The sequence below is a fragment of the Eucalyptus grandis genome, chromosome 3, assembly GCF_016545825.1.
Source record: "Eucalyptus grandis isolate ANBG69807.140 chromosome 3, ASM1654582v1, whole genome shotgun sequence".
NCBI classification, from domain to species: Eukaryota; Viridiplantae; Streptophyta; class Magnoliopsida; order Myrtales; family Myrtaceae; genus Eucalyptus; species Eucalyptus grandis.
Genome location: NC_052614.1, coordinates 52,205,088 through 52,219,525, shown reverse-complemented (window position 1 = coordinate 52,219,525; position 14,438 = coordinate 52,205,088).

The window sequence follows — 14,438 nt, the reverse complement described above, 5'->3', positions numbered from 1 at the left end:
ATCTATATCTATCTTGATCTCTTTTAACCATAAATAATCATACTTGGTCGACTCATGAATATAAAATAGAATGTGACACCAACAACAAATTGATCTTCATCTTCCCTTAAAACTCTCAATTTCAACTTTAATTTCCTAATCTATAATATTTCATTAGATCAAATTAATTCATGATAATTGACGACATTTTAAGATAACAAACATTGAATAGAAATTTTGAGAATAAGTAAAAGTCCTAAGAGCACTAGATCGAGGAACTTTTATCCTCAAGAGTCTCATACAGCTTAAAAGTTAAGATCAAAATTTTGCCAATTTTTATTGGTCGTTTTATGCATACATAGTATAAAATACATATTACGGTATTAACATATTTCCCATAGAGCATATGCATTTACATTAAATATTGTATAGATGATAATTCAGACATACCCAATGTCTAACTTGAGTTCACAAACCTACTCTCTTTAAAAAATCCATTAGGACTCACATTTGGTAACAAAGACAGATAAAGTAAAATATATGGGGTTATATTACTTACTTTCGGGCATAATAAATTTTATGAATTCATCTTAATACTCAGTTAATGTGACATTTATTTTTCAAGTTTGAACTCTCAATTATTTCCTAGATAATAAACTTAAAGTTATCTCATATCTATTTATCACATAGTAAATAAAGACGATAACCTATGTGAGTGAACTAATCTCCTATCTGTCTGACATACTTTGCACCAAACATCAAGATGTATAAATATCAAATGAACAGATAGGCATTAATGATGATAGAAAACTTCATCAATAGTAAACACTTAGGGAAATTATAATATTCAGTAAATCAGTCTTTATGCAATCTTAGAGATTTTAGATGACCATAAAAAAAAAAAAAAAAAAAAAAAAAAAAAAAAAAAAACATCTCAAGGAATTGGCTTTGTTATATGATATGTTATAATTCTATACGTAGATATGTATTACAAGTTCACATCTTTTCGTACAAACATATCTTTGATAAAGTTGTACTTAATATTTATATATTTGGTCTTACAATGATATTTTAGATCATTGACATAAGTTATCACTGGCTGGCTATCACAATCAACCAACAATGAGCTTGCAGCATTCTTAACAACACTTAAATGATCTAAAAACTTCTTAAGCTAAACACCCATGTCACAAACTCGACTTCCATCAAAAATAAGACTACATGTTTGTTTCTTACTGCTCAGAGATATGGTATCATTATTCAGTAAGAACACAAATCTAGAGATAGATTTTCTTTTATCTAAATGTTCTTCCCAATTAACATCTGAATAGCCTTCAAGTAGCAAATCCATTCATTAATAACTCAACATATAATCAATAGATACCTTAAGATTCTTTTGACGGAAGACCAATGTGCTTGACTTGTATTGTATTAGTATCCACTTACCATTCCAATTGTAAAACATATGTTAGGTATTGTATACATCATAATGTACATTAAGGTTTCAACGGCATTAGCATAAGGAGCAGGTTTCATTTATTCCTTTTCTTGTAGAGTCTTAGGATACAATCTATAACTCAATCATTCACATTTCACAATAAGCATATCTATGGATTTATAATCTTGCATATGAAATTGTTCGAGAATTTTCTTTATATATGTCTCTTGCAAAAGAGACAATGATCTCTTTAAAAGATCTTTTGAAATCTTAACTCCAAAAATATGTGCAGCTTCACCTATTTCTTTTATCTCAAAGTTAGAAAATAACAAATTTTTAACAATGTTTACAAACTCTATATTGCTCCCTGCAATTAATATATCATCCATATATTAATATCACAAATTGATTTTTGAATCTTTTGATATAGACACAATGATCGTCATTAATCATTATAAAATCATATGTTGTTATGGTATTATAAAAACATATATACCATTGTCTCGAAAACTGCTTAAGGCTATATATCAATCTTAAAAGTTGACATACCTTTTGTTCTTGACATTTTGAAAAACCATCGAGTTGTTCCATGTAAATTGCTTCTTCTAGTTCTCCAATGAGAAAAGCAATCTTTATATTTATTTGATGTAATTCAAAATACATACTTGTCACTATTGCTAGAATAAGGCGAATTTAGATAAATCTCACTACAAGAGAAAAAGTTTCTTCATAATAGATTCATTCATGTTGATTATCCTTCGCCACAAGATGAACATTATATCTCTTTATTAAGCCATTAGCTTAGTGTCATGGTCCGTAATTCTCCCATACCCGTGAACCTTTGGAAATGAAGCTTGAAGTTATCGAGTGAAGAGTGAGAATGTAAAGAGGATGAACACAATTGGTCCATAGGAATGGCGTCAAGACGGTTGGTGTTAAGAATTTTAGGATAAAATGATGGGATAAGTGTTCCAAAAGTCCTACAACTTGTCACGAAAATGTATTTCAGTGCTAAAACTTGCAAAAAGTGCATTTAAGTCCTAAAACTTGTCAAATTGTTTCAAATGAGTCCTAAGATTAACGCCGTTAGTCTTTTCCGTTAAAAATGCTGACGTGGCATTTTAAATAATTTTTTATTTTCCAGGTTTATTTTTCAATTAATTTTTATCCATTTAAAAAAAAATTAGATTCAAAAACCAAAAAATTAAAATTATTCTTATCTTATCTTATTTTCAACAAAAACTAAAAATAAAATTTAAAAAAATTATTTTTAAAATTTTTAAAAAAAATTAAAAAAATAATGTTAAAATTTTTAAATATGTTTTTTAATAGATATTTTAACTAAAAATTTATTTTAAATTAAAATGTTTTTTTAATAAATATTTTAAATTTTTTAAAATTTTTTGGTGAAAATAAGATCAAATGAATAAATTTGATTTTTTTAGTTTTTAAATCTAATTTTTTTTTTTTAAAAATAATTTAAAAAATTCACGTGGAAAATAAAAAATTATTTAAAATGCCACGTCAGCATTTTTAACGGAAAATGCTAACGGCGTCAATCTTAGGACTCGTTTGAAACAATTTGACAAGTTTTAGGACTTCAAATGCACTTTTTGCAAGTTTTAGATCAAATGCATTTTCGTGACAAGTTGTAAGACTTCTGAAACACTTATCCCTAAAATGATTATATTACTTATGAGCTTTGAAGGAGGGGTTAGTCTCCCATGCACAAACCGATCGGGAGCTGATGCCGCTCTCCTGATGAGGCCATGGCAGGCCGAAATTAGTTATTAAGCCTAAAGAAATTTATTGTCTCACTCGATGGACTTGATGCCTGAGCCAAGGTGGGCATGGTACGATCTCATATATATAAGCTATTCGCCGTATTGTTTTATGACACAACAACTAAACGAGAGCTGGCTTGGTGAATTCCGCTCATTAGGCACCACATGGGTTATTACGTGGCTAAGGAACTACTGACCGTATGAAATGGTATCAGAGCGAGAATCCCTCTAATAAGTGGGGTGATTCAAGAAAACGCTTGTGGTCTTTCCAATCCTATAAGGGCAAAAAGTGATCGTTGGGGCCAAGAGGACTCGAACAACATGTGGCTCTCGTCCAACTTCTGGGATGGTTTTGGGGGCATAACAAGGAACCAAATTGCTCATTGAATGTGGATAATATTCCCGGATCAATGGGTGAATCTTAAGAGGAAGTCTTCGATCACGTTTCCACCAAGGGGACCCTCCATTGGCTTGCAGAGATGAGGATGAGATTAATAGGCGAAAGAAAGTGCTACCACAGGGATGCAGTTGGTCAGGGGTGCCACACTTGTCGAGAAGCACAAGTGACTGGAGATTAGTAAACGACTTTAATCAGGGAAAGCAACCAATGAAGTGGAGGGACCTATTCTATTGGGCGAGTGTTGCCATCTATATAAGTCCTAGGGAGTGGCATTGATGGTTAGGGAAACGCAGGGAAGCGACAGAACAGCCCGCAACAAGGGTGTTGCAGAATTGAGTAGGGGAGTTTGTCACGATCCGTGATTCTCCCGTACCAATGAACCCTTGGAAGTGAGGCTTAAGGTTATCAAGTGAAAAGTAATGATACAGAGAGGATGAACACAACTGGTTCGTGAGAGTGGCATTAGAACGGTTGGTGCCAGGAGTTTTAGGATAGAAGAATTATGTTACTTAGGAACTCTGAAAATGGGGTTGGCCTCCTATCACAAATCGGTCGAGAACTTATGCTGCTCTCTCGATGAGGCCATGATAGGTCGAAATCAGTTGTTGAGCTTAAAGAGATCTACCGTCTCGCTAGATGAACTAAACATTGGAGCCAAGCTAGGCGTGATATGATCTTGTATATAGAAGCTATTCGCCATATTATTTTATGGAACAACTACTGAACGAGGGCTGGCCTGGTGAATTCCATTCACCAGGCGCCACGTGGGTTATTCTGCGGCCAAGGAACTGTCAACTAGTGACATTTGCTTGTTATTTTGAGAATCTACTTATTCGCAATGGCCTTGCATTCTTTTGAAAGAGCAACCAATTCATAAACTTGATTTGATTCATTGACTCAATTTCTTTTTCCATTATATGTATCCATTTTTCCTTATTATGGCAGTTTAGAGCCTCATTTACATTCATTGACTCATCCTCATCTTGTGGAGAGACCATGAAAATTTTTCTTTTAATGTTAGATAGGGAATGCTTTTGCGATTTGTTCGCCATACAGGAGATTGTATACTTTGTACATTATCCTCTATTATGCTCCTATTTAGATTAGATAATAACGGTTTCTTCTCATCAAATGGTTGTAATTAAGACTGAGTCAAATTTAATTCTTCACTTCTCATATTACTCTCACTTGGATGAGAGGATGGTGCATATCCTATGATTTCATTGTCACAATTCAAGGTTTCCAATAGAAAATAGTCATCACCTATTTCGTCTATTTTATGAAAATCATTATTTAAAAATGTAACATCTCGTGATTCAAATTCAATTATATTCTCAGTTTCTTACTCACCTATAAATAAATACCCCTTTGAGTGTTCTATGTATCTTATGAATTTTTTTTTTCTCTAGGACTCAATTTCCCATATTTATGAGAGAACTCGTGAATATAGGTAGCACATCCTCAAGATTCAAGGAAACTTAAATCGGATTTTCTTACTTGTCCATAACTCATATGGAGTAAAAGTAATTTATTTATGAGGTATATGGTTAAGTATATAGATAATAGTTAACAAAGCATCACCTCAAAAGTTAATAGGTGAGTTAGCTTGTGCTATCATGATCCTAACAATTTTCAATAGGATTTTGTTTCTCATTTCCGTAACACCATTTTATTGAGAAATATATGAAATAAATAATTATCTTTCTATTCATTTTTCATCACATAAGTTTTTGAATTCATTAGATAAAAATTCTCGACCTTGGTCGGATTTTAACACTTTTGTTTTTTTATCTAATTGATTTTTTACGAAACTCATAAATTTCTTAAAGTAACTCGATGTCTTACATTTATGAAAAATCAAATAAACATATTTTAATCGAGTATAATCATCTATAAATGCAATTAAATACACAACCACATGCCTTGCTCTTATATTTATTGGACCACAAATGCCATCATGAATTAATTGTAAAGAAAATTCAGCTATTGTTCATTTTCTAAATATTTTCCCTATTATTTTTCCTGCTAGGCAATACTCACAAATGGACAAATTGACTTTTTCAATATTATCCAATAAGCCATCTTTGGCTAATTTGTTCATTTGTTATTGGCTAATATGACTAAGTCCAGTATACTACACATTCACATCATTATCAAAGGAGATAGAAGATGCAAATAAAATAACAAATGTTAACACACCACAGTTAACATGTAATACAACAAATCATCCAGAAAGCATCCACAACCATAATAACTTATACCTAAATATAAGTCCATACCATTATTATGGAAGTTCAAATTAAAACCAAGTTGAACCAACATTAAAACAAACACTAAATTTTGATAATTTCCTGATCATTTAATACATCATGTAGGAATAAAGTGCATCCACCACACATATTTAATTCACAAGTGCTAATCCATTTTACTTCAGCCTTTGGAGTTATTCCCTACATAGATCCATTTCGTTTTAGTTGAAACTCATCGGAACTCCATGAATGCATCTTTGTCCTTCACTACATAGTCTATTGCTCCCAAATTTACAATCCACAAAGGATTAGATTAGTTGAAAAACTAAACTTGATATAAAAGTAGTGCATTTAAAAACACAAATGGTGTCTACCTTCTTTGGCTCATTACAGTCACAAGTAAAGTGACCCCTCTTACTACAATTGTAACATTTCATCCTCAACATTTTCTTTACACGATGATGTTTTCATCTCTTATGTTGGTCAAGTCTTGATTTCTTGCATAAAGAGCTTGCTCCTTTACCTATCCACTTTTTGAATGAATCCATATGCTTGCGCTAAGAGCTTGAAGCCCTTTGTGAGTTAGAACCAACATAATAAATATCAATTTCAGTTTAGCTACCAAGAGGCAGCTCTCTTCCAACTCAAGGTGGCACAAAACATCTACAAAGGTCTTGATGTTTTCATTATGGGTTAGGTGCACTTTCATGTGCTTCCAATTTTGAGGTGAAGAATGGATCACTGCTTACACTTGCTACTCATTAGTCAAAACGTGGCCAGCATCGTTTAACTCATTGATCATGTTTGACATTCGCCTTAGGTATTTTTTAATGGTATGTCCATGAGGTTTCTAATATGAGTAAAACCTGATAAATAACTGTTTCAGTTTAGTCATAGATGTTTGACCAAATTCTAGCTACGCTGCCCAAATATCCTTAACATTCTCAAAACGCCTACACTCGCATAATATCATTATCCATGCTACTCGGTAATGTGATGCAAGCAATTGAGTTCTTCTTCCAAGTAGCAAATGCATCCTTATCTCTCTTATATTGTGTAATATTTTCATCATCAAGTTCTTCCATAACTTAGTCGAGAGCTTCTAATACTTCTTGCTCTTCTAGCACATATTGAATTTTCACATTCCATATAAGTATTGCCTTTCAATTTCTGTCCTTTGTTTAGTTCAGCCAATATATTCTTAGAAGTTGAAACCATTATATTTGAACATTTCAGACGTATTTACATAAATTATTAATTCCTAACATTTATGCATATTTATATATATATATATATTGCATAAACTAATCTTATTAATGAATAATTTCAATTAAGGTCTCAAAGTCGAAATGCCACTTTATTTCCAATCATCATCCAAAATTCCTAACTTGAATTATCATTTATATAATTATCTATGCAAAAATAATTTTTCCAAAGTCATTACAACTTTCTTGAACTTCCCACAAATAATGCAAATAAGATTGAACTTTCATTAACTAAATATGTCATTTATACAAAGTAACGTGTCCAATAGAAAGACATCCACATCAACATGGAAAGAAATATTTAAACCTAAGATATATAAAACCAATCTAAGGAAAATAATAAATAAATAAATAAATTCAATGATACTCAACCATCTCATAAACAATGAAAGACCTTTCAAATTTCTTAGAAAAATCCTTTGAAAATTCTAAAGTCGTATTGGGCAACCACAGAAAGACCTTTGGATATCCTTTATGACTCCTCCAATGCACATTCATTCTACGCCAAGTTACATTCAACTCGAGGGTTGAAGTTTTCGTTATCTCAATCCTATAGTATTCCCTCAGAAACTCTATTGCAATTTTTTTATAAGGCTATCTAACACTACTTGCCATTTAGATGGAATAATATTCATTAGGGCCAACATCTTCTCAAAATCCAGCATAACGCAACCATTGCAAATGATTTATTGTATAATCTCATTGATCCTAATCACATGCGTTATTATGCTACTGTCATTCCACCAACAATTAGCTGATTCCGCTCTTACCCCTTCAAGTCTCGTCTTCTGTTCATCCATTTTCATGAATATAGGTGTGCATACAAATCCATAATGCAATTTATTAGAATTTCGATTTTTTTTTTTGTCAACGGTCAATAGAGGTCAATAAAGGTCAATGATGATCATTGGTCAATGGATGACCAAGTCAAGTCGGCCGACTCAAGTCAATATGTCAATCGAGTCAGGTTGGCCGAGGGGCAAAACAACAATTTTTCAAAATGGGGCAAAAAGGTAAATGCCAATGCAGACCAACGGTTGTCGCGCGTGTGCCACGTATGCATCAACAACCCCAATCCCTTTCGGCCATGCATGGAAGCACGTTTGACCTCTTCTGACGATGTGTCGCCAGTTGTTTCTCTTGTCTCGATGAGAACTACGACCCTACACTTCCAAAAATGATTTTTAATGCACGGAACATTGAGAAACGACCCCAAACAATATGGTTGGGTGTCGATTTTTCATACCCGAGCATTCGTCATCGCCGTTTCATGATTTCTAGCCAACAATTCATTTATTAAACATGTTAAACGACAAGGAAACAAGAACACATGCTTTGATACCAATGAAGAAAACTAATTTTGAATTTCTAAACTCGAACTATCGAGTAACGTAAAATGCATGCAAAAACAAGACCATAAATACCTCATATCATTGATCAGAAAGTACATTACGTAACGGAACATACCTTATTTTCCATGAATTAAATGCACATGTTGTAGCGTCATGAGAGAGATCGAGTGGAAACAATTTTCTTCATGGGAAGAGTGCGTGGCGACACGGCTAGCGAGTCTCACGTGGCAAGGACTCTCGGCCAAACTTGGTCGAGCACTCTATCTCTATGTATTTTGGAATTGTGAATTTTTTACTCAATGTGACTGTAGATATCAATTGTCTTACCCCCTTTTGAGGTTCACCACTTTGTAGGAAATGCCAAAAGAGGTCTTTCACAATGCAAGGGAGGCATCATTCACAAGAAAGTCAACAGAGTTAAAAAGAAAAAAAAAAGGAAAAATTGAGAAGTGGTCTTCTTCTTCTTCCTTCGTGATTCGTCTACTTTAACAAAGGTCTCGACTGCAACCTTATGCCGCCGCCGATCTTCTTTCAATAGCCACCGTCTGAGATGCCGTCCGCACTTGTTCTTAATAGCTTGAGGTCCAAATCTGAGCATTTACAGGGTAGAGGCAAGCGAGATCACTCGACTACAATGGCGGTAGTGATGAAGCTTCTCACCCCTACAACAATGACAATGGCAACAGAGCATGATCACGAGTGAAGCAATTACCTTCATTTGAAGCATCCAGCTTCATCATCTTTATCCCTCATCATCTTCCACCTTCCTTCTTTAATCTTTTGCAAAAATTGAAAATGAGAAAACCTAATTTGGACAAAAACCCTAAATTGCAAATAAAATTACGGTTTATAATTGGGGCAAACATATAAACGACGTCGTTTTGGACAATTAATGCTGATTGTACTTTCCGGCGAGCCATGTCGGCTTCAAAAATTAATAAAAAAGTGTCACGTCGATTTTTGGCCAATTAGATCGACGTTGACACTAAAATGATCGTTTTTCAAACTTTTTGGCACTTAAGTGATCTAAAACCAAATTTTGGTACAAAGTGAGTGCTGTATACAACTTTTGGCACTTCTAGTGTACTTACTCATTTGATTGACTATCATTTTGAAGTATGTTGTTATAAACAAAAGAAAAATCAATCACTCAAAATATTTAATGCATCATACGATAAATAATTAATAAACTTGACTATTGGATTCACTAAATAAAATGAAAATTGAGTAGTTAAATTACACAGATTACAACATAATGTGACATTCTAAAGTCATAATTAAACCAAATGCATACTAAGTCCTAGTAAAAAAAAAAGAAATATACAAATCGCTAACAAAATAATTAGCTTTTTTTTTGGTCGAACAATTAGTTAACTATCTACCACATAAATCTTTTTGAGAAGAGGTACACAAATTTTGTTTCAAATGAAGAAAGCAAATGAAGAAAACCAAAAAAGAAGAAAAGAAATAAAGCAATAATCTTAAATCAAGGGTAGACCCCATATTTAACCTTAAAAAATGTTGTTTGAGAGGAGTAAAGGTAGCTTCATTTTTAGTAAAATTGAAATAATAGAAAAAAAAGAGGAAAAAGGCACAAAATAATATTAATTCAAGAGTGGGGGTTGCAAAGGATAATATAGTCAATTCGACTTAGAGGGGGTGTCAAGACCTAAAAATGGGTGGAAATAGCGTGAGCTTTGAAAAATATTTTTATTAAAAATGATTGTTTGTATTCCTTACAAAGATGAATGAGTAAAAAATATTTTATCTTCCACAAAAATATCTGACATAAGTTGTTATTGATAATACAAACGTTTTTCATTAGCTAATTATTTTAAAGGATACAAGTGAGCACATTTAGGAAATATTTTCCAAATCATTCATTTTTTACGAAATAAACGGAGCATCTTTGCTCTCTCAAGCATTCTCAAGGAAGCCATGGATGTGTGTATGGTACTTATCCAAATTGAGTGGGAGTGGGGACTATTGTACTCGTTAGGGAGTGCATTGCGTGCTCCAATATCTTCAAACTTCCCACATTAGTCTAAAGAAAAGGTATACAATGAACACAAAAATGGATTTTTCCTCTAAATATGTAAATCGAGATATGTATCGTGAATTGAACATTTGAACGTATGAATCAAAAATCAAACCGATGAATATAGAAAATAACAGTATAATATCTCCTGCTAGTAAGATTTATCTATGTGAACTGGAAATCCTAATTTCCCAATCCATTGATAATTCCTATGCGTAAGAAGATGTAATTTCCCATCGTTCTACTGACATAAAGATTACATTCGAATGTAAGCCACAAATATTTAAATTTCATTGCATTTATCATTGTATCGTAAAGTGCAAAGTTTGCTTCCAACTAATTTGTAACTATCAAAATTCAGGATACGGAATATAAGGATTATCAATTGAGTCGAACTAATACGGAATGAATATATGGTCTATAATTTTAGTAAGGGCAGAAGTTCAAACGACTTCTTGGTAAAATTTGGAGATGAAAGTGTCAGTGGATGAACTTTGTAGATATCTTGAATTCATTCTAAAAAGATACAGGAAAATTAGATAGAGATCTTATCCAAAGAGTACCTGCGGCATGTGTCATGGCCAAAAGGTTTCTGGAGCTAAAGGGCCATGTCTTCTTGAGGAGGACCTCTTCTGCTCGCTTAGATTCCCAACAAGAAGACTTCCGAAACTTTCCAAGGGCGGGCAATACGGTCATTACACCAAATTTTAGAAGTCTCCTATCATAAGTGTTGGTAGTTGGTAGATTTGGCGGTGCGATCTTGTCCGCCGGATGAAAAGCCAATCAATAGATGTAATCTGAGAGCCTCTAGTATAAAAGGGGTGCCCTCCCCTTCATTTGTAACCATCCAACTATCAGCAATACAAAGCTCATTTCTTTCCAAAGCTCCTCTCTCTAGAAACTTTCTCTCTCTATGATCCGAGTGAAGCGAGCGAGTGTGCGATCAATCAAGCAAAGCTTGGCTTAGGTGATCCAAAAGTGCCTGAGTCGCTGCACGGTCACGATCTCAATTGATCAGCTCTTGACAAGTGGTATCAGAGCAAAGGAGGAATCCGTTTCGAGAGATTGAGGAGCACCAATTGTTCGAGAGAATGGCAAGCCAAGATGCTGTCATGGATGGAGAGGCTATTCAAGTCAAGGAGACTTGCGGCCGAACAAAGAAAAGAGAAGCCTCGATGGATGTTGTAGCTGCGTTGGATGAGAAGCTCATGAAGGTCCGGAGTGCCATGGTCGAGTTCATGGAAGGACTTGATGACGTGAGAGATCACATCATGGAGGTTGATGTCTCGCTCCATGAAGACTTCACGACTGGCATCAACCAAGCTACGGCCCCGTTACACATTAGGGACGAAGTCCTTGAATCATCGATCAATGTATTAAAGGGGCGCGTCCAAGTTATTGAGGAAGAAAGCCCTCATAAGGATGAGGTCAAAGCTATGAAGGTGGAGATCCAAGAGCTCAAGACTAAGCTCGCCCTGTGCAAATTGAGCATCATTGTCGATGCCTACACAAGCAATGCCCAAGCTTGAGGTGTTGAAGCCTAAAGAATTCAAAAGGAAACCGATCCACCAAGGAGGTGGACAACTTCATTTGGAGCATGGAGCAATACTTTGATGCCATCAACATCCAAGACAAGTCAATCAAAATAAAAACTGCTTCAATGTTCCTTACCGATACTGCAATGCTTTGGTGGTGCAATAGGTGTGACGAGACGAAGCACGGTGCCGATCCCATGGACACATGGGATGACTTCGTGAGGGAGTTCCGAGATTACTTCTTCCCCGAGTTTGCTCAACAAGAAGCCCGTAGCAAGCTCCATCGCCTCGAATAAAGGGGCATGATCCGAGAGTACGTAAAAGAGTTGACGGAGCTCAAACTCCAAATCTCCAACCTAGGAGAGGAGGAGGCTCTCGAAGCGTTCATGGATGGACTTAAGCCGTGGGCACAACTTGAGATCAAGCGACGGGATATGACGAGTCTTGCAAGAGCGCTAAACGTGGCCGAATCTCTCATCAACCTCACCAAAGCTGAACCAAAGAATCGAGCAAGAGATTGGAGGTTGGATCGGTCCTCCGAGGACGAAGGTGGAAGCACTCCCCGTGCGCCGAAAGATCAAAGCGGCCAAGTCAAGACGTGGGGAGAAGGAACTTTCAAGCTGTCCTTCCAAAGGGGTCAACTGCAAATAGACTACACGATGAGTAAGTTCGATCAACCCCCACCATCTCCTTGCTATATTTGCAAAGGTCCGCATTGGACCCAAAAGTACCCGAAGAATGGTAGAATCAATGCCCTCCTTGCCATCGAAGAAGAGGAGGAGGAACCCAAAGATGAGAAGCGGCAAATCCGACTTGGAGGCGTGAAGATGGTCAACACCGTCCAAGCTCGATTGCCGTCCAAAGAAAAAGAAGCTACCTCAAACTCAGACATGTTCTTCGTGGAGGTTGAAGTGTGTGGCCGAATGCTATACGCCTTGATCGACACTGGAGCCTCGAACATGTTCATGTCGACCGAGGTGGTGAAAGCATTAGGACTTCGTGTAGAGCCAACCCGGAATTCCTTCAAGCCCATCAACTCGGATGACCTCCATGGCGTAGGATCGACTCCCGACAGGGACATCCAAATTGGCGGATGGAAGGGCAAGCTATCATTTGAGGTAATTCCTCTCGACGACTATGATCTCATTCTGGGAATGCAGTTTTTCCATAGCGTGAGGTTTATGATCGACATGAGGACCAAGTGCATCATGATCCTCGATCCAAAATGCCCGACGACGATCACCGTGATGAAAGGAGTGATTGACACCAAGACCATCGCCACGATCCGGCGTCTTGACAAGAGCTTGAGGCCAAGAAGTGCATGAGCAAGCCACCACACATGGAGAAGCCGAAGGAAGAGTTGGATCCTACTCCAACACACGCCATGCCTATCCAAGTGCTCTTCCTTGAGGTTGAGTACTCACCGCGTGCCATGCCCGAGCTAAGGATGGAAGGGCGTGGTCCATCGTTCGTGAGCGTCCGAACAAAGAGGAATTGGAAGAAGAACGCCCATGCCAGTGCCAAGAATGCCACTCTTCGAGCTGTGAGCTACGAGGGCGTCACTCGAATGAGTGGGGGAAAATGTCACGGCCAAGACGTTTCTGGGGCTAAAGGGCCGTGCCTTCTCAAGGAGGACCTCCTGTGCTCGCTTAGATTCCCAACAAGAACTTCTGGAACTTTCCAAGAGCGGGCAATACGGTCATTACGCCAAATTCTAAAAGTCTCCTGTCATAAATGTCGGTAGTTGGTAGATATGGCGGTGCGATCTTGTCCGCTGGATGAAAAGCCGATCAATTGATGTAATATGAGGACCTCTAGTATAAGAAGGGGTGCCCTCCTCCTCATTTGTAACCATCCAACTATTTCGGCAATACAAAGCTCATTTCTTTCCAGAGCTCATCTCTCTTAAAACTTTCTCTCTCTACGATCCGGGTGAAGCGAACGAGTGTGCGATTGATCGAGCAAGGCTTGGCTTAAGTGATCCAACAGTGCTTGAGTCGCCGCATGGTCACGATCCTAATCGATCGGCCCGTGACACATGGATGAAGTAGACAAGTGCATCTATGATTTTGTACGACCATCAAATACTATTCAAGCTTAAGAGAATTTTACATAATGGTTATTAGTGAAAAATGCAAGTGCTACTTTAATTGTTGAACAAAGGCCTTCTGACGTCCTAGTGACTAGTGAGGCAATGTGAACAAGGATTTGAGGCATTGGTTAAAAGGAGTAGAGGAAGGGTGGAAGGACGCAAAGTGAGATAATAAGGAAGAACATGAAACGTCTCTAGAGCTCAAACAGAATCTAACAGAATATCGGGTGCAATGACGTAATATGATGCATACAATCGATCCCACTTAGTGAAATAAGGCTAGTTGCCATTATGGATGTGTTAAAA